This window comes from Rhinolophus ferrumequinum, chromosome 9, assembly GCF_004115265.2.
Source record: "Rhinolophus ferrumequinum isolate MPI-CBG mRhiFer1 chromosome 9, mRhiFer1_v1.p, whole genome shotgun sequence".
NCBI classification, from domain to species: Eukaryota; Metazoa; Chordata; class Mammalia; order Chiroptera; family Rhinolophidae; genus Rhinolophus; species Rhinolophus ferrumequinum.
In genome coordinates this window covers 81,887,164-81,911,750 of record NC_046292.1, presented here as the reverse complement: position 1 = coordinate 81,911,750, position 24,587 = coordinate 81,887,164, and the positions used below count along the sequence as shown (strand labels likewise).

General features: G+C 41.2%; 1 long non-coding RNA gene across 1 annotated transcript; it reads left to right on the top strand.

The window, feature by feature from the left end:
* Window positions 1-913: 913 nt before the first annotated feature.
* LOC117027515 (uncharacterized) lies at window positions 914-23,462 on the top strand. Its single transcript, XR_004423937.1, has 3 exons — window positions 914-1,145; window positions 12,142-12,238; window positions 23,210-23,462. It is a non-coding gene; the product is annotated as an uncharacterized LOC117027515 (long non-coding RNA).
* Window positions 23,463-24,587: the final 1,125 nt, after the last annotated feature.

The window sequence follows — 24,587 nt, the reverse complement described above, 5'->3', positions numbered from 1 at the left end:
ACACAACATAGTACACCAAGCATATAGTTAGAATATACCAAGAATATCTAATAAAAGGATTCTCTAAGTCTAGAGTACATCCTAAACATCTGTATGTTGATAAAGCTCCACAGGTAAGTGATGTGAATTCCAAACTGAAAATCGCTGTCTCAGAAGATGTTAGATCCAAATTAAAGAAGTATTTAGATTCGTTAATATTTTTAAAAATAACTGAAATTATGACCTGTAGCACTATGCTGTTGTCTAATATTAGACAAAGCAGCACTAGGATTCTGATAAATAGAAACATGCCACGGACAGAGATAGCATTGACAGCGATTCTGACATTCTAGGAATTTTGAACGTCAGAATCAAATCTTGACTTTGCCACCCATGGACCGGGGTCTGTAGTGTGGGAGTTGGACTCACTTTGGGTCCCCGAATCACCAGTCAGGAACACAGAGGGCTCTGGTTGGCCTCGTCCTCCGGCAAGAATGAGTTTCTGAAGGTGAGGCCTAATTCTGTCCAAATCATTGCATCCAACTGAGAGGCTCCTTGTTTACATGGAGGATGTGGGAATAAAGGGGAGCCAGTCAGCACACGAGTAAGAAGGCAAGTGGCCCAAGTGAAGCTGAATGGCTAAGAGCATGGCCACTGGGTTCAGACGTACCTGGATTCAAATCATGGATCTACCATTTATGTGACCTTCAGAAAGCTATTTTACTACCCTGAGTCTCCATCTATTCATGTATAACATGGAGATATGTGTAGAGCATTAATTATGAACACAACATAGACTCGAATAATGCTGATAGCTATGACAGTCACAAACTGACAGTCATGCCAGAGCATCATGTGAAAGGTGTAACCAGTGAACGCCTGAACCAGATCACTCCAGACGCAGGGTGGAGTGTGACCATGTGGAAGGCTTTATTGGACTGCAGAGGGGTGCACTGCACCCAGTCTTGAGCATAAGATCAGAGCTCTCTGAGGCCTCATAGCTCAGGCCTCAACCGATGAGCTGACGGCTGCATCTGCACTTGTCCCAGACGGAGAGCTTGAAGCCTCACTTCCTGACTATCTCACCAGCCCAGCCTGACACCCGACGCTGCACCCCAGCACAGCAGGGACTCGCGCTGAACACCGGACTCTCTCATCCTTCTTTCGTAAGACTCTGTTCACCTTACCTAACCTTATTGCTTGCAAACCTGTGTGACCCTCTTGTGTGAAACCGCTCTACCTCGACTACGGCAGACTATCCTCTGGCCGGAGCCTTGGTTAATGCCCATGGTAAACTGAGTCAGTAGGACTAGATCCCTGGCTTTATTCTAATAAAGTCTGACATTGTGGAAAGACACAAACGTGTGTGAGACTGCTTTGATAGTCACGTCTCACTCATGATAAGATACTTACCACACCGTGTGATTATAAAGATTAAAATTCCTGCTCTGAAGACCAGCCCTCAATATACTTCACATACACCCTTCGTTGTGCGCCTCCAACTTACTTTTCCTGTTTTAGCTTCACCCTCCATTCTACTCTCTATGTTAAGTACTATTTTAAGTCAACATTACTCAAATTTTGTGTGACACAGAATTACCTGTAAAGTTTGCCAAAAATGAAGAGTCCAAGGCCTCAAACCCCAGACATTATGATCTAGCACATGGTAAGAATGCAGAAAACTCTGTTTTAGCGAGTATCCAGGTGGTTCCGGTGTAGGTGTCCTTTAGACTATAATTGAAAAAAATATTACATTAGCCGTTCCGCACCCTGGCCATGAACTTTCTCTGCACCCTCGGTATTCATATGCTGCTTCCTCACAGCAGAACGCCCTTTCTTCACAATTCTGTTGGTGAAATTTTATTTATTCTTCAAGGCTCCTTTCAAATGTTTTTTCTTGTATGAGGTCTTCCTGGATTTCTCAAGGCAAAGGGCTTTGTCGTCTCTCTTCTGGTATTTGTTTACACGTTGAATTCCCCACTTGACAGTGAGCTCTTGTAGTGGAGGGACTGGGTTTTATTTATCTCCGTGTCCTCAGCATCCAGAGAAAGCACATTTTGAATGTCTGGTAATTGAAATGACAACCTCAACCCTATGTTTCGCAGAGAATGATTGGAATCTCTCCCATCCTTGATTTTAAACGCATGCAGAAGCCTGACCTGAGAAACTTACAAAGGTTCAGGCTAGAAGACAGTAAGGTCTGTCAAGCCACAGACTGGAAAAACATATTTGTCATACATGTATCTGAGAAAAGACTGGGCGTCTCTCTGCCATACCAATTTCTAAGAAATGGTGCTAACACATCACTCTATTAAATCAGAAAAATGGTGCCTGTTAAGTCAGGTTTTCACATGCAGCTTCTTTTATTACTGGCAAAATAGAAATTTGTTCTGCTTTTGCCAAGTAGTAGTTCCCTTGAGTAGAAATAAAAACATTAACCCAGCTCTGCTATTTTTGTGCATGGGTATGTTATTAGGGCAGTGACAGTCGGCTACCATCGCTGAGTCCAGTCATCTGTCAGTCACCCGAAGTCAGCAGTAACAGGCAGCTGACATTCTGAAATCAAACTGAGCATGATGAACTGCTCTTTCTGGGACCCATGCTTTGTAATATATCCATGTGACTGACATCCACTAAAAGCGCAAGTGAAAATTGCTCTCTGGTAGGTGTGGGTAACAAAAGAAGCCATAAAAAAAAAAAAGATAATTCTAAATAAGTTTACATGGTTAATGTAGTAATATGTAAAGGTAAAGATCTTTATAACTTCATGAATCAAAAAGCAGTTTCAATATTAGGAATCAAGAGAGTCGCTCCCTTTAAGTGGTGGTCGTGGCTGGCAGAGAGCCTGAAGGACTTCTGATGTTCTGTTTATTTCTTGGTCTGGGTGCTGAAACCATGGGTGTGTTTACTTGGTGGGAATTCTTCCAGCTCTACATTACATGTTCTTTTCTGTACGTGTGCTGTATTTCAAGAAAGTTTACTTCCCCCCCACAAAAAGCAGGTTTTTTTGGTTTTCCTTTCCTCATTAAATAAATGCTGAACAAATATGTGCAGAATAAAAGTTTGAAGGGGTGTTAGAATCGTAGCATGGCTCAGGGAGCGTATTATTCTTAGTCTGGCCTGGGCATCATATGCATTTTCACTCGAGGCAGTTCATTTTATTGTGGTTCACGACCTAGCTCTCCTTTTGGGGAGTAAAGGCCTCCTTAGCATTTTTCTTGAATAATGACCCCATATTCTCTGCAGAAGCCATTGCCCTGCCTCAGATCAGTTTACTTGTACGTGTTGCCTGGCTTTGTCAAGTCTCGACGCCATCCTGAAGATGGTAAAATGAGCCAAGTGACTTCATCTCTCATGGCACACCTTGAGGACATGACTTGGGCATCAGCCAATTTACTGCTCAGAGCCTGAGAGACATGTTTTCCCACGAGCTAGTTTACCTCCCCCTCTCTCACAAAGAACTTCCTCCATGGGAAAGGACACATCAGAGAATACAGAGCATTGTAACCAGTGGGAAATATGCTTGACCGGGGAGATGCTGTCCCCACTCCCTCCTTCTCCACCCACTCCACACTGACGTGTCCACTCCAATTTCTTACTAATGCTTGGGTTTCACTCTCAGCTCTCTTTGCTTGCTCATGCTCATCAACAAATATACCCAGAAAAGGAGAGAGCATCAGGAAAGACTGGCTAGTGTGTAAGCAATTCTTTGTTGTGGCTGACTGCCTTGAGCAGCTTGAAGAATTTGACTCCTGGAACTCACTGACGGCAGTAGCCTCCCAGTGAGCACGCTTCTCTCCACCCCTGGCCCGACACCGACCAGGACAATAAGCACTGATTGGCCTATGTGTTTGCTGGTTGACACTTGACTTCAAGACCAAACTGAGCATTCGCTGTCTTTTGGTCACTTTCGTTAGTCCTGGCACTCGGTCATTGCCATGATTCATGACCCAGGGCCGGAAGATCTTTGCATCTCTGCTAAGCTGGACACAACTGCAAAACCAAAAATGCTTGCCCTGAAGTAGGAAGTAGATGCAAAGAGTCAGCCTTTTGCCTGGTTGCAATCGTGTTGCAGCCCATTGGTTTCAGGATGTTTTTGTTTGGTTTTCCTCCAATAAATATTCTCAGGGATTTTACCTTTGGTTTTTCAAGCAGTTGTATGAATCCTGAATCTTATTTAAAAATTGTATGAGGTATAATTCATAGGCAATAAAATGCCTAGGTCTTAATTATTCCGTTTGGTGAGATTTGACAATTATATACAATCATCTAAATGAAGATGTAGAACATCTCTGTCACATAGAAAAACTGATTATGCCCTTTTTCAGCCAGTTCCCTCACACACACACTTTCTCACCCCATCCTACCCCCAGTGAAACTTCAGGGAAACCCTTGTTCTGATTTCTCTCACCATACATTAGCTTTGCCTACATAAAATGGAATCATACAATATGCATTCTTTTGGGTCTGGCTAATTTTTCTCAACATAATGTTTTTGAGATTTGTCCATGTTATTGTCTGCAGTTTGTTCTACATTATTCCTTAGTAGTATTCCATTGTATAAATACATCATATTATGTTTACCAATCCTGCTGTGTGGGTGCAATGGGACTGTTTCCAGTTTGGAGCTGTTATTAAGACTGCTATGAACATTCTTGCAAAAGTCTCTGTAGTGTGCACAATTTTTTTTCATTTCTCTTGTGTACGTAGAATTGCAGGGCTATGAGTAAGTATATGGTTAACTTTATAAGAAACTTCCAAATTTTTTCCAAAGGGGTTATATCATTTTACATTCCTACTACCAATACCTGGGGTTTCATTGCTTCATATAGGGTATTGTCAATATTTTAATTTTACTTATATCAACATTTGGTATTTTCACTTTTTATTTACTTCAGCTATCTTGGTTTGTGTGAAATAACATCTTATTGTGGCATTTGTTGGCACTCCCCTGATGATCTGTGATGTTGGGTACCCTTTCATGAGCTTATTGGTCATTCATTCTTCCTTTGTGACATGTCTGTTTACATCTTTGGCCAATTTTGGCAAATTGGGTTGTTTGTCTTTTGATTGTTGATTTTTAAGAGTTTTCTATATATTCTGGATATGAGTCCCTTATCTATCTATCTATCTATCTATCTATCTATCTATCTATCTATCTATCTATCTATCTATAGAGAGATATATATCATGTATCTTTTCTAGTCTGTGGTTTGACCTGTCATTTTTTAATGGTGATTTTTGATAAACAGAAATTATTAATTCTCGCGAAGTCAGACTTAGCAATTTCTTTTTTTATGATTAGTGCTTTTATGTCCGATTTAAGAAACCATTACCTTTTCAAAGGTTGTAATATTCTCGTGTTTTCTCCTAGAAGCTTTATGTTTTTTGTCTTTATGTTTAGTTCTATGATCCATATCAAATTAATTTTTGTTTATGGTATGAAATAGGGGGTCAAGATTCATTTCTCCCCCCAAATACTTGGGTATTCAAGCAGTATTTTTTCAAAGACTTTAATTTTCCCATTGGAGTGACAAGGTACTTTTGTCAAAAATCAATTGGTGTATATATGTGTGCTTGCCTGTTTCTTGGTGCTCTATTTTGTTCTGTTGATCTATTTCTAGACTCTAGTTCCATAGAGAACTGAATTGATCTGATTATGATCTCAATTTCTCTAGCTTCAGAGTTAAGTCTTAAAATTGGTTAGTGTAAGTCCTCCAATATTTTTCTTCTTCATTAAGATTTTTTTCAGTTACTCTAAATCTTTGGGGCTTCCATATTTATTGTAGAATAAATTTGTCACTTTCTTTTAAAAAGTTAGCTGGATTTTTTTTATTGAAATTAAGTTGAATTTATCATCAATTTAGGGAGTCTAGACATCTCAAGATGTTGCATCTCCAATTTATGAAAGTGGTATGTCTTTCTATTATATGGGTTTAGTTTCTTTTAATGTGTGTAGTTTTCAATGTAGAGATCTTGCAGACCTTTTATTATATGAATACCTAGTTATTTAATTTTTTGGTAATGCTATTATAAGTCATGTTTTAAAATTTTTATTTTCTAACTTTTTATTGCCAGTGTATAATGTATCATGTATAATGAGTTTGTATGTTGCAGCTTTGCTAAATTCACTTTATAGTTCTAATAAAATTTATACAGATTCCATAGCATTTTCTATGTACAAAATTTTCTTTCAATAACACCAATTTGACTTCTTTCTTTAAAATCTTCATGTTTTTTATAGCATTTACTTATCTTATAGATTTGCTATATCTTCTAGAATATTGCTGAATAGACATATCAAGAGTGGACAGTCTTCCTTTATTCCCAGTCTTAGAGGAAAAATACATTCAGTGTTATCAGTTTGAAGAATAGTTTGTAATTAGATTGAAAAAGTTTTATTCTATTTCTAGTTTGCTGATAGTTTTTATCATGATTTGCAATTGAATTTCATCAAGTACATTTTCTGTATCTATTGAGATGGGTTGTTTTTCTTCTTTATTCTTCCAATATGGCAAATTACATTAACTTACATTCACATGTTAAACCAATCTTGCGTTTCTAGATATACCCCACTTGGTCATGACATTATTTGTTATAGTACATTTCTGTAAATGCTACTATTTAGGCTATCTGGAAGTCTGGTTATAATGACTATTCTTTCTCTGGACAATTTTGTTTGTTTGTTTTGCTTGTTAATTTTCTTGCTTTTTCATGTATTTCTTAATTTTAGATTCAATGCCAGACAGTGTGTATTAAAAAGAACAGAAGAGACTGATACAAATCTTATTTAAACCTGGAAAAAGGCACATCTCATCTTCTGTCTCTGTCAAATTTTTGGTATGGAGGTTTGATCAATAAACTTTGTATCTGAGGTGGGCTGAGTTCTGGGATTGCTTTAGTTGTGTTAGAACACCACAGTTTCAACTTCACCCAGAGACACACGTCTGCAGCCTCTTAGTTAGCCTAGGTACTGAGTTGCCAGAAGAGGTCTCTCAGGTCTCCTGTTCTGTCCTGAGACTGCAGGAGGCCCTGAGCCCTCCCCCCAGTGGTAGACCTCCGCTTCCTGACACTTGGTGTAAAGCCAGGAGAGTGGAAGGGTTTCTCTGAGTTCTCCTGACCCGCCTTTACACTTATGCAGGTTTTATACAGCTGTGTCTTGCTCAGCACTGTCCCTCGCCCAGATGTAGACAGTGGTGCCTCATACTTAGCACGTGGTCCAGAGTCCAGGCTGAGTTCTCTTGGTTTTCCTGCTCTGCCCTCAACCTTAGGCAGACCTTGTGTACCTACGCTTCAGGGAGGTCTCTCAGCGCTCTGATGCCCGCCTTGTGGTAGACGGCTGCTGCCTAATACTGGGTAAATTCTTGAGAGTGGGAAGATTTCCTTTTGTTTTCCTGCCTTTGCTTCCACACTTAGGCACGTTGCATTCTCCTGCATTCCTCAGTCTTCCTAACCCTTCCCCAGTGGCAGACTGCTGCTCCCTGCTCTCTGGTGTAAAGCCTGAAGGGCTGTGCCATTTTCTCCATTATTCTGCTCTCCCTCCAGTTTCTGGCCGCTGGCATACTTCATTAGATTCCATCTTCCATTGGCTCCAATCTTTTAAGACAGGATCAGGACTTTTCATTTATCTGGGCTTAGGATCTGAATATCTGAATATCAATGAGACTCCAGAGATCTCTTTATGCTTCAAAATTCAGCTTTCTGAATCTTGGGCTATCTCTCTCTGCTTTATAGCCTGGCTGCTGGATTTTTATATCAAGTTTTTCTCTCTGGCCACTCCTCTCGTTTCTTGTACTTTGTGAGGTCTTGCTTTTCCCTTTGGTCCTGTCCTTAGACAGGTAGTTCCTGCTTGTCCTTATGAAAGCCTGCTGGACCTCGAAAGGATTTATCTCAGTTCTTCTGCCCTGATCCCAGCCTTCAGCAGGCCACTGGTCTGCCCTTAGTGAAGTCCTGGAGATTCTCAAGGGCACATCTTGTAGTTCTTCTACCTTGCTTCCTGGGAAGGCCCAGAGTGCCTTGGTGGGACTGTGTCAGTTTTCCTGCCCTGTCTCCAGCCTTTGGTACGCTTTGCCTTGACTAGTCAGAGGCCTCATGGGAGATGTCTCTCAGGAGTTCTGGCCTGTGCCCAGTGTTCTGTATACTCTCCTTGTGTGCTCGATGGAGGCCCCCAGGAAAAAAGTGGAGAGTGGCTGCAGATTCAGTTTGTGACTAGGGCTCCTTGAGACTCCAGTCCACCTTCCTCGCCAAACTAGGCATCAGAAGTCCACCAAAAAGTCAGCTGACTTCTTACCCCATCCACAGCGGGCTCCTCCTTTCCTTACCCTTGGCCAGAGTCCGAAGCACTCATAAGCTTCTCTCTCATGAAATTCATCTCATTTAGGTTTTCTTGCTCCGCAGTCTCTGATGAGTTTCTTAAAACTATAATTGTGTAGCTTGTTAGGGATTTGTTTTGCTGTATTGGTGGAAGCAATGATCTGTTCCTACTTTTTATATCCTAATAGGAAGCAAATTAAAAATTACTGGGCAACTGCAATTCTACACCACCCAGTAAAAAAAAAAAAAAAAAAAAAAAACACCAAAAAACAAAAAAGCACAACACTCTCTATTTCCTAAATTTCTCTTAATTTTTTCCCTACTCAGCCGTCTGCATCGTGTTCCGTTGTTCTCTTCTAAGTCAGTGGTTCTCAGTTAGGGATCTTCTTGCTAGGGGCAATTTTGCCTGTTATGGCTGGGGAGACAGTGCTGTTGGCATCTAGTGGGTAAAAACCAGGGATCCTGCTAAACATTCTACAGAGAGCAGAGTGGCTCTCAACAACAAAGAATTATCTGGGCCAAAATGTTAATGGGGCTGACGTTGAGAAACCCTGATCTAAGGGAATACGAACAAATTCCCGTAACAGATTCAGTTATTGTTTTACCTTCAGCAAGTTCTTGTGGCTACCAAGCAAATAAAAAAGGAATGGAAGGGAAGGGAAGAATGCATGTATTATCTCCCTAATCCTGGGGAGACAGTGAGTGGATCTTATACACGGCCATGTCTCCTGTCACATGGCACTTACTTTGCCTTAGTAAGGTCAGTAGTAAATGTGCACTGAATGACTATGTGAATGAATGAGTGAGTGAATGATTCAGTGAATGAATGACGTTTAGATGCCACCTGCTGTTTGATAGGCCTTTTCTCTGAAGCCTTCATCTGAGCAAGCCAGTACTTGTCAAAGGACTAGAGTATCTGAACTGTGTGTCCCAGGAGTGAGTACAGATATGTTCTGCTTTTAATTGTTATGTAGTTCAAGTATCTCCTCACTTAGCTTGGGTATTCTTTCGAAATCATCCTTTCATTTCTATATTTGTTACTGGCCACTACTATGAGGCATCTTGTTGGTCTCTAAGACGATATATTGACTACTGCATGGGCTTTACCTTTGAAGCGTCCTTTCTAATACATGCTGACGGAAAGGTGTGTATCCCTGAGTCACTAAATTATGTTTATGATCGTGGCTATTCTGAAAGCACAGCCTCAACTACTGTTGAAAAATCTGAAAAGATAGAGACAACTAAGTTTGTAGTGTTGATTAATAAATGTAAATCACTTGCTGAAACTCAGCATTTTTATTTTACCAATTATCAGCAGGAATCTATATTTTCAAAAATCATTTTGGGGGCAAGATGCAAGCCTTACCACCAATTTACCCAGAGAAGTGCTGTGAGTTACACGGTGTGGGGTGCTGGCTTTTATTTTTGCTCTAGTTGCCTGACGCAAATATTTGAATGGATGATTTATTATTATGCTTGAGTCTTGAGGCTTTTTCACTGGGGCTTGAATAGTTAGTAAGGAAATGTTTTTCAAATATATTCCAATTCGAGCGATTTAAATAAATTATGTGTGTATGTGTGGGCACCGTATATTTGTGCTCTGTTTTTTGAGAAAGTTCTAGTAGTCTTCCTTTTCCTCTGAAAAGTTTTTCAGACCAATAAATAATGAAAAAATGTGTGAATGAATGAAATATATTTTCTTCATCTTTTTGATAACCCTTTTAACGTTTCCCGCCCTTATTTACACATTCGATTTGTTCTGTGGATATCTTGGATTTGTGAGCTTTAGACTCTTTCTTAAAATTACCGTAGTTTTAAGAGTTCTGGTTGAGAACGTGGCATTTCCAGGTCCCAAGCCCAGGTGAGTATTTGGAGTACATGCCTGTTCTTATCAATCCCGCCCTGAAATAGGACCCCAGCCAGCTCCATCTGCTTGTGGTCACACTCTATGTGTTCACCTCTCAGTTAGGTCCCCATGAATGGAGTCCTCCTAGTGACCATATGAATTAAAAGGGGGGAAACCCCATCTTAAATGAAGAAGTCAGCCTGTGGTTAGAAGTACAAAGGAGTGAAAGTCACACCGTGCCCACTAACTTGTTTCTGTGGGTCTCAGGGACTAGGTGTGTCCCAGGTGTGATTCATTAGCATGGAATTTGTTCAGTTAGCTTAGGGACGCCACAAAGTGTATTTGCTATCCTTGTAGCAAGCACCCTTTATTCAGCCAAGAGCCCAGCTTGCTAAACAAGACTGTGTGATTCTGAATTTGAAAGAAACGATTTCTAAAGCAAAGACTGAAATGTTCCTTCACCTCGGTGTACCTTAGATCATGGGGGAATAATTTCCTTTTAATTTCTTATAAGATCTGGACTTAGGAATGCTGAGCTCATCGACGTAAAATGAAGCCCAAATCAGTATGTCTTCTATTGCAAATTGTATTTCCTCCACACTGGCCCTTTTTCTCTTTTACTCTGGTAAAGGAGACACGGAAGTATTTGCCCTTCAAGCTGTTACTGTGCAATTATCATGGAGATAAGGTCAGCAGATATATGGGGAGTGCTAAAGGTGACAAATTGAGATGTCTCTCTCTCTGCCTCTCCAGCAAGGATGAGGTGAGGAAATACAGGGACAGGGAGGCACCCCCTCTTTCAGCCTCGCGGGTGATCTCACTGCTCTGGAGGTGGCCCTGCTTTTGTCTTCTCAGTTTGTAGTACCCCTAGGGGCAAGGCATCTAAAGTGGGTTTTTCTATCACTTCTGGGTGGTAGGAGCCCTGCCAGCTCATAGCTGAGGAGGGACCATGTCAACATCCTGTGGGTGTTCAGGAGAGCGCATTCATTAAGCCTTTGCTTCAGGATCTAACCAGCTAATTAGGATTTTTTTTCTTGATAGTCTTAGAAATATTCCTTTTTTAAAGTGGTTTAAGAAAAGGAATGGGATTAGGTTGATCATATGGCAATCTTTAACATACAGTAGCTGCTGAGACATAGAGGAGAGTCATATAGACTCCCGGAAGAAAGAATGACTTGGCACTTGATGTTAAGACTAAAGGATATTGTGAGATTTTATTCCCTGGCTATCTTAAAGGACATGGTGAAGCATAATTTCTCTACAATTAGCAAGATAAAGCCAGCCTGGAGGAAGCACACAGGGATGATTTCTTCATTCACTTCGAAAAGCGAATTTGGCACCTGCCAAGAGACAGACAGTGTGCAAGACTGTTCTGGAGAATTCTAAATTCATTGGACCCAGACTTTAACCCTCACGTACTCATCATCTATTATACCTACCATAGAATTCGATGACTTATTAAAGTTCCTTGTTTTTTACTTAATATTAAAAAACATACATAGTAATGTTGACAAATTAGACTTTAATAGTCGGCATGATACATGATCAGACAAGATGGTAAAGATTTGCTCTGCTTTGCGGTTAGTTTGCTTTTATGAAGATCGATGTCACAGAGGAGCTCTCTGTTGGTTCAGCTCTTTGGTTTCTATGCTGCTGCCTTGTGGCTGCCCTCCATTGCCAACTTTGCATCCAAAGAGATGTCGACAAGGGAGGCGGGAAAAGTAGAACACAGGACAGCCAATTGGCAGTGGTTATTGGGCAGTAGTTATCACATACAAAGGTCTCTAACCAGATGCTGTAGGTCAGAGGGACTTACTGAATTGGGTAATTCATCCATATTCTGCTCAGTGTGACTAAACAAATTGCTAGGGAAAGTGTATATCCTGGAGTGATACCAAAAGCAACATGTACCAGGTGCTGACTAGAACATGGACAGACTAGATCCCCATCCCTGAGAAGTTGCCATTATCCATGGAACACTAATATTCCTCTCCTCCCCTAAGAATACTGCAGGTGATTTGATTGGCAAAGCCAGAGGAGGGCTCAGAAACCTGTGCAAACTATCCTGAAATGAAGGAGAGAAGGAAGAGAAGAAGGCAGGTGAGAATTTTATTACTGTCTCAGGCAAAGAACTATTGATACTGTAACTCCTGTATTCCATTTTGAAAACCTGGGTTCTTAGTTTGCATGTAATTTATAAAACTCAAAGAAAGCATCAGCCCATCAACCCCAAATCTGTATAGTGTGGTTCATCAAAAGATAGTAGTAAAGATTTCAATCCATTCGGTTCTATTCCAGCTATATTTGCTAAGTGACAGACGTTGCTCTAGTGCTAGAGGTCTGGGGATAAGCAAGATGGTCTGTTAGGAAGTTTACACCTGCTGGAGGACATCATCATGACAAACAGAATTACTATGAGACTAAAAGACATATATAATGTTAATTATATATGTTAATAATTACATATGTTAATTACATATGTTAATATAGGTGTGATGAGATGTAGAAAAGTTCAATTAGCAGAATTCTTTACTGAGAAAATATTTTGTTTGGTTATACTGTTTGGAGTAGGGAGTAAGACTGCAAAACTCCATTAACAATGTTCTACATTACCTTAAGGGGAGAGTGAATCTTGTTAACCAGAGGGTGCTTTATATCGGAACATTATAGGGGATTTGATTATGTGCTTTTTGGGAGCAGAGGCTGGGGCAGAGATGAATACCTTTGCATAGTAGAGAGGGAATAAATTTTAAGCCAATAGGGAGCAGAAATCCGGACAGAAGAGAGCTGTCTACCAAAAAGGAGTCCAGGAGAGCATAATGGTCAAATGATGCTTTCAACATGGCTGGCTGTGGTTGCGATATTCACGCATGTGCCGCATAATGACATTTAGGTCAACCATAGACCTCATATAGGACCGTGGTCCCATAAGATTATAATGGAGATGAAAAATTTTTATCACCTAGTGATGTGGTAGCTGCTGTAATGTTGTAGTGCAAAGCATTACTCACGTGTCTGTGGTGACGCTGATATAAACGCACCTACTGCTCTGCCAGTGGTATAAAAGTATAGCACATCCAATTATGGACAATGCACAATACTTGATAATAAACGACTATGTTACTGGCTTATGTACTTACTATACTACACTTTTTATTGTGTTTTAGAGTTTATTCTATGTACTTATAGAAAGAGTTTGCTGTGAAACAGTATGCCATTTGCACAGGCAGAAGCCTAGCACGTCTCATGTTTACTGCGTCTGTGGATTGCATCATTTTTCTCTTGTGCTTGATTTAATCTTGTGTTGTTTTGTACAGTAACATGCTGTACTGGCTTGTAGCCTAGGAGTGACATGCTGTACTATATAGCGTAGGTGTGCAGGGGGCTGTACCATCTAGGTTTGTGTAAGTGCACTCTATGATATTCACACGACGACGAACTTGCCTAATGACACGTTTCTCAGAAACTATCCTGTGGTTAAGCGGTACATGATTGTAAATAGTCCCCCTCTTCAAGATTCTCAAAGGAATGTTCGGTAAAGTACCCAATGCGAAATATGGCTTTTGTGTATATTTTTGAAGAATTTGAAACGCCATTTAAAGTTCTGTCTGGGTTGGTGGTAAGGGGGTGAGCAAACCAACCTGTGCAGACTCCATCACCTGTAATGACTACCAACAGCGTCAAATGTCTGGCTTGTGGAATTAGGCTCCTAATTGGTCTTCCCTCCTGCACCCTTGCTCTGCGGTGGTGTTTTCTCCACCAAGTAGTCCAAGTGATCCTTTTAAAACATAAGTCAGATTGCAACAGACCTCTGTTTAAAACTCTCCAAGAGCATCCATTTCATTTAAAACAAAATCCACTTTCGTAACCATGGCCAACAAGTCCCTACTTGATGGGTCCCTGGCTGCTTCCTTGAGCTCATTTCCTGCTGCTCCCCTAATTCCTACTCAGCTGTAATCTCATTTTCTTCTGTCATTGCTCGAACACTTGAAGCACTTTCTCATGTCAGATATTTGCATTTGTTTGCTCTGCCAGGATGTCTTCCTTCAGACAGCCACCTAACTCATTTTTCCTTTCTTTCATGTCTTTTCTCAAATGCCATCTTCTTGTTGATAACATCCCCATCTCCCCCTTCCTTACGAAGCATTCCTCTGCTCTCACTCCCCACCTCTGACCTGGCTCTATTTAACTTACAGAGTTTATGTTTGCTTATTATCTCTCCCCCCACCGCACTCCCCATGTAGAATATAAATCCCATAGAAGCATGGGCTTTGTCAGTGCTGTGACACTATATTTCCAAAGCCTAGAATCGTCCCTGGTATACGGTAGATAATTAATAAATATACGAGGTCAGACAACTAAGTTCAAGAACTCTTCCTAGAAAAAGTGCCACATACCTCATTGCTGAATATCACTACATTCACTTTCAAAGTACTCCCCTTGGGAAGCTACGCACCGACGCCAGTGCCTAGTTCACCCTTCAAAGCAATTTTGGGACTCTTTTTGGAATGGCCATCAGAACTGTCATCGTGTTACACTTGATGTCCTAAATGTCATAAAAATGTCTTCCTTTCAATATTTCCTTTATCTTTGGTAAAGAAAGAAGTCACTGGGGCCAGATCAGGTGAGTAGGGAGGGTGTTCCAATACAGTTATTTGTTTACTGGCTAAAAACTCCCTCACAGACAGTGCCCTGTGAGCTGGTGCATTGTCGTGATGCAAGAGCCATGAATTGTTGGCGAAAAGTTCAGATCATCTAACTTTTTCACATAGCTTTTTCAGCACTTCCAAATAGTAAACTTGGTTAACTGTTTGTCCAGTTGGTACACATTCATAATGAAAAATGTCTCTGATATTAAAAAAGGTTAATGACATCGTTGCAAACGAGTTCGCAAACTTAATTGTCAGACCTTCGTATGTTAAATAAATGGATGAATAAATGAGGCTGTACAGGGAGACACCATGGAGTAAAAAGAGAAACTTGAAATAGAGTGAAAACCTAGCCAGTAGCTCACGTTTCCTTCGAGGATTCAGAACAATAGTGGTGGGGAATTGTTTCCAAATAATCTTTTTTGTTTTTTAAAAATTTTTGAAGTGGAATCAGCCACATAAATGATGTTCTTTATTTTATCAAACAAGCATTTCTCAGTGAGGCAGAGGTGAGAAGGTGGGTCGGACACTTTCCCTAAGGAAGCACAAGAGGCTCTGGAAGATGGAATTTCAAGCCAGGGCGCCCTGGGCAGGTAACTTAGGCAAGTGTGGTGGCCTTATCCGTGCACACGACTTCATGTCCTTCCATGTCATGGGGCTCAGGTCATTGCCTCTTCAGATGACCGACTACGGTCTCTTTGGGCTGGGAGCACAGAGAATAAATTATAGTTGTGACAACTCAGGGAGCAGAGCAGAGAATGAACAAGAGTGAGAGGCAAGAGGAAAGGAAAGTAGTCGTGATCAAAGATACTTGAGCTACAGTTTAAATCTTAGAAAATAAGATACTGCAAATGATAAATATGACAATGACAATAATAAGAATGGCTACTGATTGTTGAGCGCCTCCCCTTACTAAGCTCAGCAGAAGCCGATTTCCATCTGCTATCCCCAATCCTTACAACAACATTGTAAGGCGGGTGTTACCCCCGTCTTACATACGAAGAAACTGAGGCTGGGGAAGTACCCAATGAATCTAGAACTTTTGCTGCTTGGCAGCATTTCCCTTTGCTTTTTTTTCTTTCACAGAAGCTGAGGTGCAGCCTTAAATAGAGTAGATGGTTACTCTAAGCAGTAATGAATTGAAGGAAAGTAGAAAAGTGACAAGAACTAGGTTCTAATTATCTTCGACAATGTAATAGTGTATGACACTGCATTGTAGTAAATGTCTGGCAATTAGAGTTAAGGAAGTGAATGAAAATGTACAAAATTAATGAGAGCAGACAGGGTAGCAAGGGGAGGGGCTCGCGCATGTATCATTCACCTCTCCCCACCTTACCTAAACTCCATGTTACAATGGCAATATTGTGTGCCTAAGAGGTGTGAGTTATTAGACATAGGAGACTTATTTCTTTGTGGAGAGAGGTTCAAGTGTTAGAACTGCAAGGGAGGTCCTTCAGCAAGCTCTGAAGTTAGTTGCTGGGTGAAAAAAAAAAAGACGATGTAAGAGAAAATCTCAAGGGACTGTAAGGGAGCAAAGATCTGTTCTAATACCAACTCTTGATTACTCATCATTAAGGGGCCCAGAGAGAAGGAGGGAACACAAAAGCGCAACAGACAAACAAAAACACAACAATCTCAGAATCTTACTTTCATTTCCTCCAGCAAATCTTCTTGGAAGACTATTAAAAAGTAACTAAATTCATAGCTTATATTTCACTTTCCTTCTGTGTCTTTCCTCTCCCTTTTCTAATACAAAAATGGATAGATAGAGGGAACTCTGATTATTCCAAGACCTTATCATAGAATGACCAAGATTTGGTTGCTTGTAGTTCTAGAAAGAAAGAAAAAAAGAAGAAAAAAAAAAAGCTTATTCTTTAATTTTTGTGTGTGTGTGGTTGAAGGCTGCCTGACTTATCAGGTGACCACATAAGAAGCTTGCTAATTCGTCCATTAAAAGATTTGTCCACTAAACAACCCTCCACACAAAAGCTGCCCTAGGCTTCAGAAGAAAAAAGCCAAAACAAACATCAGTGGGGCCCATGGATTTGGGTCACTGGAAAAAAAGGAAAAGAAATGTCTACCATGCCTGGCCAGTGTTATCTCTTCCCAGGCTGCTGCTCTTGGCGTTGACTGCTATGAGGCCACGCAGCCAGAGGCAGTTTCTGGTGGAGAGGAGCAAATCATTCACTCATCCCTTGCTTTTTAAAATTATTTGAACCATTTATTCCCCCATTCATTCATCTATCTCAGTGGACTTCCTCTGTAACTCTAAAAGTTGGGTCTGTCTCAGGGGAACTAGATTATAATTAACATGGACGTTACTTCGAATGTAAAAGAAATACTTTTGTTAGTATAGCAGATAAGTCCTTGGCAGAAGGGGGAGAATAAATAACTCAGAAACCCATAACATCTGAGGCCTCAGCTTTCACCTATTTTAGTTCTTATCACACTACAGTGTAACCACCTATTTTTCTGTTTTCCACTTAGCAGTCAGCACCTTGAGGTTTTGTATCCCAGCACCTAGTACAGTTCTTGGCAAACAGTAGGAGCTTAACAAATATTTGTTGAGTAAATTGAATGAGATTGGGCAGATTCCCATGATGTCAGCCCATGATGTCTTTTTTCACGAGGTGGTCAACTCAGCAGTTTCTCTGGAGCATTCTAGGATGAGTGAATACCTTGGGGGTAAGGACTGCTTCTCATTCATCTCTGTATCTGGAGCACACTGTTTGCTTAAGGAATGAGTGACAGTCTCTATTGCTCAAAGGGTGTGTGTGTGATAACCTTTTGGGATAGTCCCGCCCCCTCCTCAGGAGATCAGCATAAGGAAGTCTCAGACCGATGCCCGGTTTTTGCTGAGGACCTCCAGAGAGCACGATCTACAGGCCACGCTAAGCTGCTAGCAACAGTTCGATGACTCAAGGAGCTGGTGTGTGGGGCAAAAAGGCTAAGCCCTGTTAGCCAGTTTGGAATAGAAATAACAAGAGTAGAAGGAATGGCTTGAGCAATAGTACTTTATTATGACTGCAAGAAAACCTCCCAGGAAACACAGGGCCTGCTGTCGATAACTACAAAAACAGGAAATGGACAAAACTGATAATAAGATGAAAAAAAGTAAATTAATCGTTTAATGGGGAAAAAAGAGGCCTAAGGCTCATAAATGTACCATGACTCTGCCTTACCTAAGACCATTCATAAAAATAAATTCAACGTGGACTCGAATTAAATATGAAAACTGAAAACAAAGAATTACAAGAAAATATGAGGATCACTTTTATCTGACCGCTTCAAGGGGAAACTATTTGTAAGCACAAATCTAAAGGCAGAAAGCCAAGTATAAAACAGCACCTTATATTATTAGAATATACAGAGAAGGCTTTATTTCCTTCCTTCTTTGAGACTTCATTTCCATACTTTAAACATCATCTATGACTGTTGAAATCAGAAAAATAAAAACATGCTGTTAATAATTGAACAAAGTAGAAAAAGGCATGCATTTGCTCGGGAACATCTCACACCAGACAAAACACAACCCCTCTTCCCCCCTTAGGTTGCCTTTATTTTGTACTTGCTATTAAATTTTCAATCTATCTTCAAAAAATTGCATAAACACATATGTGGAGAACAAAGGAAGACTGAGAAGGTGCACAGCACAATTCATCTCTGGTCCTGGGGTTTATCAAGCAATGATCTATCGTCTTAGATGCCCGCTCCCTTTCCTAATTATCCCAACGTCCAAGTATTTTGGTCTTGAGAGAAATTCCTCCTTTCATTGGACCTAACCCCTCTCTTACATTTTTATGCACGTTCCTTCCTCTTTCTTCGCATGGCATTCTAAATTTCTCACAGTAGATTCCAGCTACCCATAGTCCCAGCCCCATGTATCCTTTGGCACATACACACATAATATGCTTCATCTCTCATTCCATACCTGGAATATCTATTGCACTTTAGACCATCCATCATATCATGCTCTCTGCCTAGATTTTCATTTTTTTTTCTTTTTTCCGTCTAACAACTTCACTTATTCTTTAAGAACCAACTCAAAAGGGATTTCATGCACTGTGAAGTCTTCCCTAATGCCCTCTGTTAGAGGGTATCTCCGCTCCCCTCAGTTCCTACAACAGTCTCCCCACATGTCTATTTTTCTACTGTATCACATTATGCCCATTAGCTGCTTGTGACTTTGTACCCCTGATCTAACACGCTCCTTGAGTGTGGAAACCCCGTCTAATTCAGCTTTGTATCCCTGACAGCTTGCAAATAGAGTAGATACATACTTGTTTTATGAATGAATGAGTGAATGAATGAAAGATACTGTGAGTGGTAAAATAAAAACTGGTTGTTACATTCTTCCACTGAATAGTCTTTAATTCTTTAAGGCGGAGTATCAAACCATTCCTCAGCAATTTGGCCTAACTGAGAGAAATAATTCCCACTTCTAGTCACATTTGTTTTATGCCTCATTTTTCAACTCCTTGTATAGTGGAGTCTGACACATCTAGAATTTGAAGCACAGGATTTACCATAAAGAAGGTCAAAGAAAATTCCAGCCTTGGGTTCTACTTCTTGTTGTATACAGAGGGTGCCGGAAAAATATATACATATTTTAAGAAAGGAAAAAAAAAAACTACTAAAATTGTAATACTCAATATATACTGATAACAAAAGATGAATACAAGTCACGTTTGACTTCTGCAATTACAAGAGGTGCTCAGAGTGGTTACCATCAGAGTCCAGACACTTCCGATTACGGCGAACTTGAGCAATGCTGACTATCTCTTAAAATGTGTATACATTTTTTTGGCACCCCTGGTATTTAAAGGTTCAGGTATTTCTGGTTACTTGGAAGTGAATAATAAACCCATAAAGGTTTCCTTTATTTGTCTGGATTACTATATTTATTCCCATGACAATATTGTATTACTCCTGTAACTCCAAAGAACTACTAGAAAGCTCCAAGGGTAGGTATTATGTTTTTAGTGAGTAACTTATTTATTAAACCACAGAAACTGGCCCACTGTATGCTAATGGGTTGCTAAGTTTGCTTCCTTTCTTGAAGGCCAGTCAAAAAGTTTGTACAAGTCTAGGGACATTAAAGATGAAAGGCGAGCATGAAAGGGCCAGGTGTATTAACTGGTGACCAATAGGTAACTTTTATTGAAAATTAGTTATCCTGTGTCATCTGTTATCTTATAGTCAATGTTCACAATAGCCCTGTATTATATTTATTATTATTATTATTAATTTATCATTATTCACAGGTGATAAAAAGAGCCTGAGAAGTTAAACCACTTTTTATAGCTCACATAGCTAGTAAATAGAGAGAGACATAGCCAACAGCTCTGCAGACTCCAAAGCCCTTGTTCTCTTCACTGGACTATTATCTTTTTTTTTTTTTTTAATTAAAATTTATTGGGGTGACAATTGTTAGTAAAGTTACATAGGTTTCAGGTGTACAATTCTGTAATACATCATCTATAGATTTATAATAGTAAAATTTTATAAGTCAATGGGAGTGGTAATGGGTTTTTATCAAAATCCTTCAAGGCTCCTTAAAATACTGCACTCACCACAAAAAAGCAAATCCTTTGGCCATCCCCTGTTTCCCTTAGGTAAACAGATTCACTGAGTTTCTCCAGGGTAAGTCCCTCAGGAGAAGCAGGTGTGAGCTGGTTCCAATCCCACTGAAGGCTACCTGTACAAGAAGAGGGTGGGTTCTGTCCTATTCTGCAATGAACTCTGGGCTTTTGTTTTTTTCGCAGCAGCTCAGATTTTCCAGTTGTCCCATTTTCACAGACCAATCTTTCAGGCCTTGCTGCTTTCAAGAGTTTCTGGTTGCATGTTTTTTTTGGTGTGTTTTTTTTTTTTCCTTCCTTTTTTGCTTATTTGTGAAGGAATGATGAAGGCCACATCCAGACTTTCCATGTGAGTCAGGGGTGGTAAAGGGACTCCTTTCCCTGCAGAGTCCTTCAGGGCAGAGCCCGGCTGAGGGCTGACTCGATCTAACACACCTACCAACAAATACACAAAGGAGGAGTTTTTACAAGTAGCCACAACAACAACCAACTTCTGTAGTCACACAGCTTTGTGGGTCTTAAACCTGGAAGAATCTAGAAACAATCTTTGGAGCTATTGCAGGCAACTACATTTCACCTGCTCAGCCCAGGGCCATAAAGACAGCCCTAAACACAGCAGGGAAGAATGTAGAGTTTGTCTCTAGACCTTCATCTCACACCTGCCACCTGAGCAGTGTTGTCATGTCAGTTGCCAGCTGATAAGGACTTTCCCTTATCACTTTCCTACAAGGAAAATTTGCCTTTTGACAGATGAAGTGGGGAATCCGCCAATACTGATTTAGTGTTGAATGTTTATTCCTCTTGTGTAGTTCTACTTCATGTATTTTTCTCTTCCCAGTTAGAATTAGTTAATCAAACAAGCACTTAATGAGACCTCTTCCATTCCACTCACTGTCAAAGGCAAACTTCGGCTGTCCGTGCACATTTTATTTACCTTCTTCACCTAGGGAGCTCTGAGTTCGAGTCAGACCGTAGGCCATTCAATTTCAAAGGAACATTAGAGAATCGCCTCAACATTAACAATGATAATCATGCTAATACTAACATATTGGGCCAAGAATTTGCTGAATTTGTATGTTTTATTATTTCATTGAAACCTCACCATACCCCAACTATCTCCACGTAATGTGGGCTGAAACTAAGGGCGTTAAAAACCTTCCCAAGTTCATGCTCTAGTCCATTCTGGCAGAACCTCGATGTCATCCTTCCTCACCCAGCCCTGTTCTCTGAATTCAGCAAAAGCATGAAGACATTGGCGGCTGCCTGGAGCCACACAGAGAATGACTGGCCACGTTGCTTCTGTGTTAATGTACTGGTGAAGCCCATTTGTCTCTGAGATTTAAAGCAATGGAGGTGTGTATTTGGAATGGTAGACCATACAGTTGTGATTTAGAGGCTGGGGGAACTGACTCCTTCAGAGATCAGAGCACCTAGGTAGCTCCTTCAAACCTGTTGGCATGAGGTGAAGAGATATGCAAAGCTCGTGGTGCAAACAACACCCAATACTTGTTCATGAGGAAAAAGTTCATAAAGAAGGCTTCCTAATCTTTCCTCTTGTAGTTCTTCCCTCCAATCCTTCCCTCAGCCCTGACCTGCTAGAAACAATTTTCTTTGCTGTCTCAGTTTTAACTGCTGCATGACTGTAAAGGAAATTTAGTGGTTGCTTGCACACCTGGGTTTTGTGATATGAAGTGGGGACAGGAGAGAGAGAGAGAGAGAGAGAGAGAGAGGAATTGAGACAGAGAAATTAAGAGAGGGCCAAGGAGGAAGGGAGGAAAGGAGAAGGAACCCACAGAGGAGGTCAGAGGAGGATGTGTCTTTGTGGAGAGCGGGAATACTTAGTAGAGAGTGATGGTTTAAAGTGTAGGAAGTTCACGAGCAGAGCAGCTGTGCAAGGGAGCTGGAGAGCAGAGGACAGGAGTTTTAAGAAGGATTTCTGAGGGTTGTGAATTAGACCTCCCTTCTTAAAAATTTCTCAAGAGACACAGTCACGATTGCAATTACTTTTTCATTTATATTGATGGGTTTCTCTGAATAGAATAGCAAGTCAGGAGTAGGCCACATGGAGCCCAGATTTTCAGATGAGATGCACAATCATTTGACAAGCATTTATTGAACACCTATTTTTGTCCTAAGGATGCAAAGCTAAATAAGATATAACAGCTTTACCATTAAGAATCTTACAAACAGGTGTCTCCCTTCCTACCTGGAATGATAGCTAGAACTTTGCACTTCTTGGCTGGGTGCCCTATGGATGGATGTGCACTCAGTAGGAAACAAAACAAAACAAACTCAAGGTTCTTGGCCTGGGAGGGGTGGACTGTAACCCACAACGCCGGAACTGAGCTGAAAGGCAACCGAATTCAACCCCTCTGTTTTACAAATAAGGAAACTGATGCTCGGAGATGAAGTGGCTTATCCAGGGTCCCGATGCAGCAGGACCCCGATTAGGACTGGACACATCTTACCACCTGTCTCCCCCACAGTGGGGCTCTCAAGCCTCCCGGGTGAATCTGAGCCCCATGCATGGAATCTCGTGTCACTGTCCATCTGGGGAATGGAGGGTTTTGTCAGGGACTGCGAGAGGCGCTGGTAGAAGCTAGAGGCTGGCAGGCCCTTGCACATCACCGTGGTAAATGTCTGTGATGTAAGTCACAGCGTAAAGGTCTCCTGGCTGCTTTCAAGTCCTGTCCCCCTTGGATTCCGGTGTGGGCACCCCATCCATGCGGGCCAGAGGACTCTGCTCATTCATATTACCTTTTGTTGAGGTGGGGAGAGGGACAGAGGGCTAAAGAGGTTCTGCTCTTTTCTGGAAAGCGTTGACTTTTTGCTTCTCTCCACAGCCTCGTCAATGGGAGGCCCTCTCATTGGTGATGAATTGACACTTGGGAAGATCAAAGGTTCATCAGGACAGTAATGCATTGTGGTGATTTATCAGCTGTTTGGGTTTGTCTCTGTGGGGGGAAGAAAAGACATTTCTGCTTGAGGTGCCACCAAAATGCTGTCTGCCTGGCAGTGGAGCCAAGGAGGCTGGGTGGCTGGGTGTGCCCCCACCCAGACCATTCGTCAACTGTGTCAGTTGTCCTGACCCCTGATGTACGTGTTCATTCAGCACGTGGGAAGGAACCATTCCACGGGGTGGTAATGTCGTGTGGACTGACCTTTCTGTCTGCCCTGCAGCGAGCCTGCCACCCTCCCGTGGAGCAGCTCAGTCGCTGGAATGCAGTGTCAAGACAGGAGAAGAATTGGGGTGGGGGCAGAGTTTGTTGTCACTAGTGAACCCTCAGGGCTGTGGGTCTGCCAAAGTCCCAGCAGATGGAAGGAGGAAGCGAGTCTTTCCTTTTCTTGCTTCCTCTCGGAGACACAGGGCTCAGCCCTGTTTCCTCTCAGAGCAGTGAAGCAGGGGGTCGTCCTGCAAGCACTACTGCCTATGCCTGGCCCGGGCTCTGGACACCCCTGGGGCCAGGGAAGATGACTGCCATCCTAGTCTTTCCTACTCCTACCCCAGAAAGGCAGGCCACACCATGAATTCACTGTGTGATCTTGATCACGCTACTAAACATCTCTGGCACTCGGATTTCCTAGCCATCAATAACCTACCTCTGCCCAGCCTTAACAGATCGTTATGTGTTCCAACGTGCGGTTTGTGCCACCCACTGCCCCGCCCCCCATGTCAAAATTCCTGGGGACATTTCCTTAAAATATGTGTTCTGAGATCCCATGCCAAGGAATTCTGATTTAGTGGTACTGGTATCCAAATTATTAACAAATGCCCAAAGTGACATTTTAATGTGTTTTGCTTCCCTAAATCCCTGTCATGGTGGATTTTAATAAAAAAACATTTTATTTACTGCTGGATTATGGAATGTATTGGGTTGATTTCTAACTATCTTACTCACATAATGCTAGTCTGCTTTGACTAGTGTGCAAGCTCCATGAGAACCAGCATTCTATATATACTATATTTTACTTTTTCAATGTCACCTTACAGGGGAGATTGATTCAAAAGGGGCATAAGGGAATTTTCTAGGGTGACAGAAATACTAGAAGTGTTGGTTAAATTGGTGAAGCCATTTGTCAAAACTCATTGAAATGTAACACGAAGACACTTGGGATTGCATTTCGCAGTAGCTAAGTTATACCTCAATTAATTAAGTTAAATCAATTAAGATTAAAAAGAACAAAAACACTGACTCAAAATTCCCATATAGATAACACAAA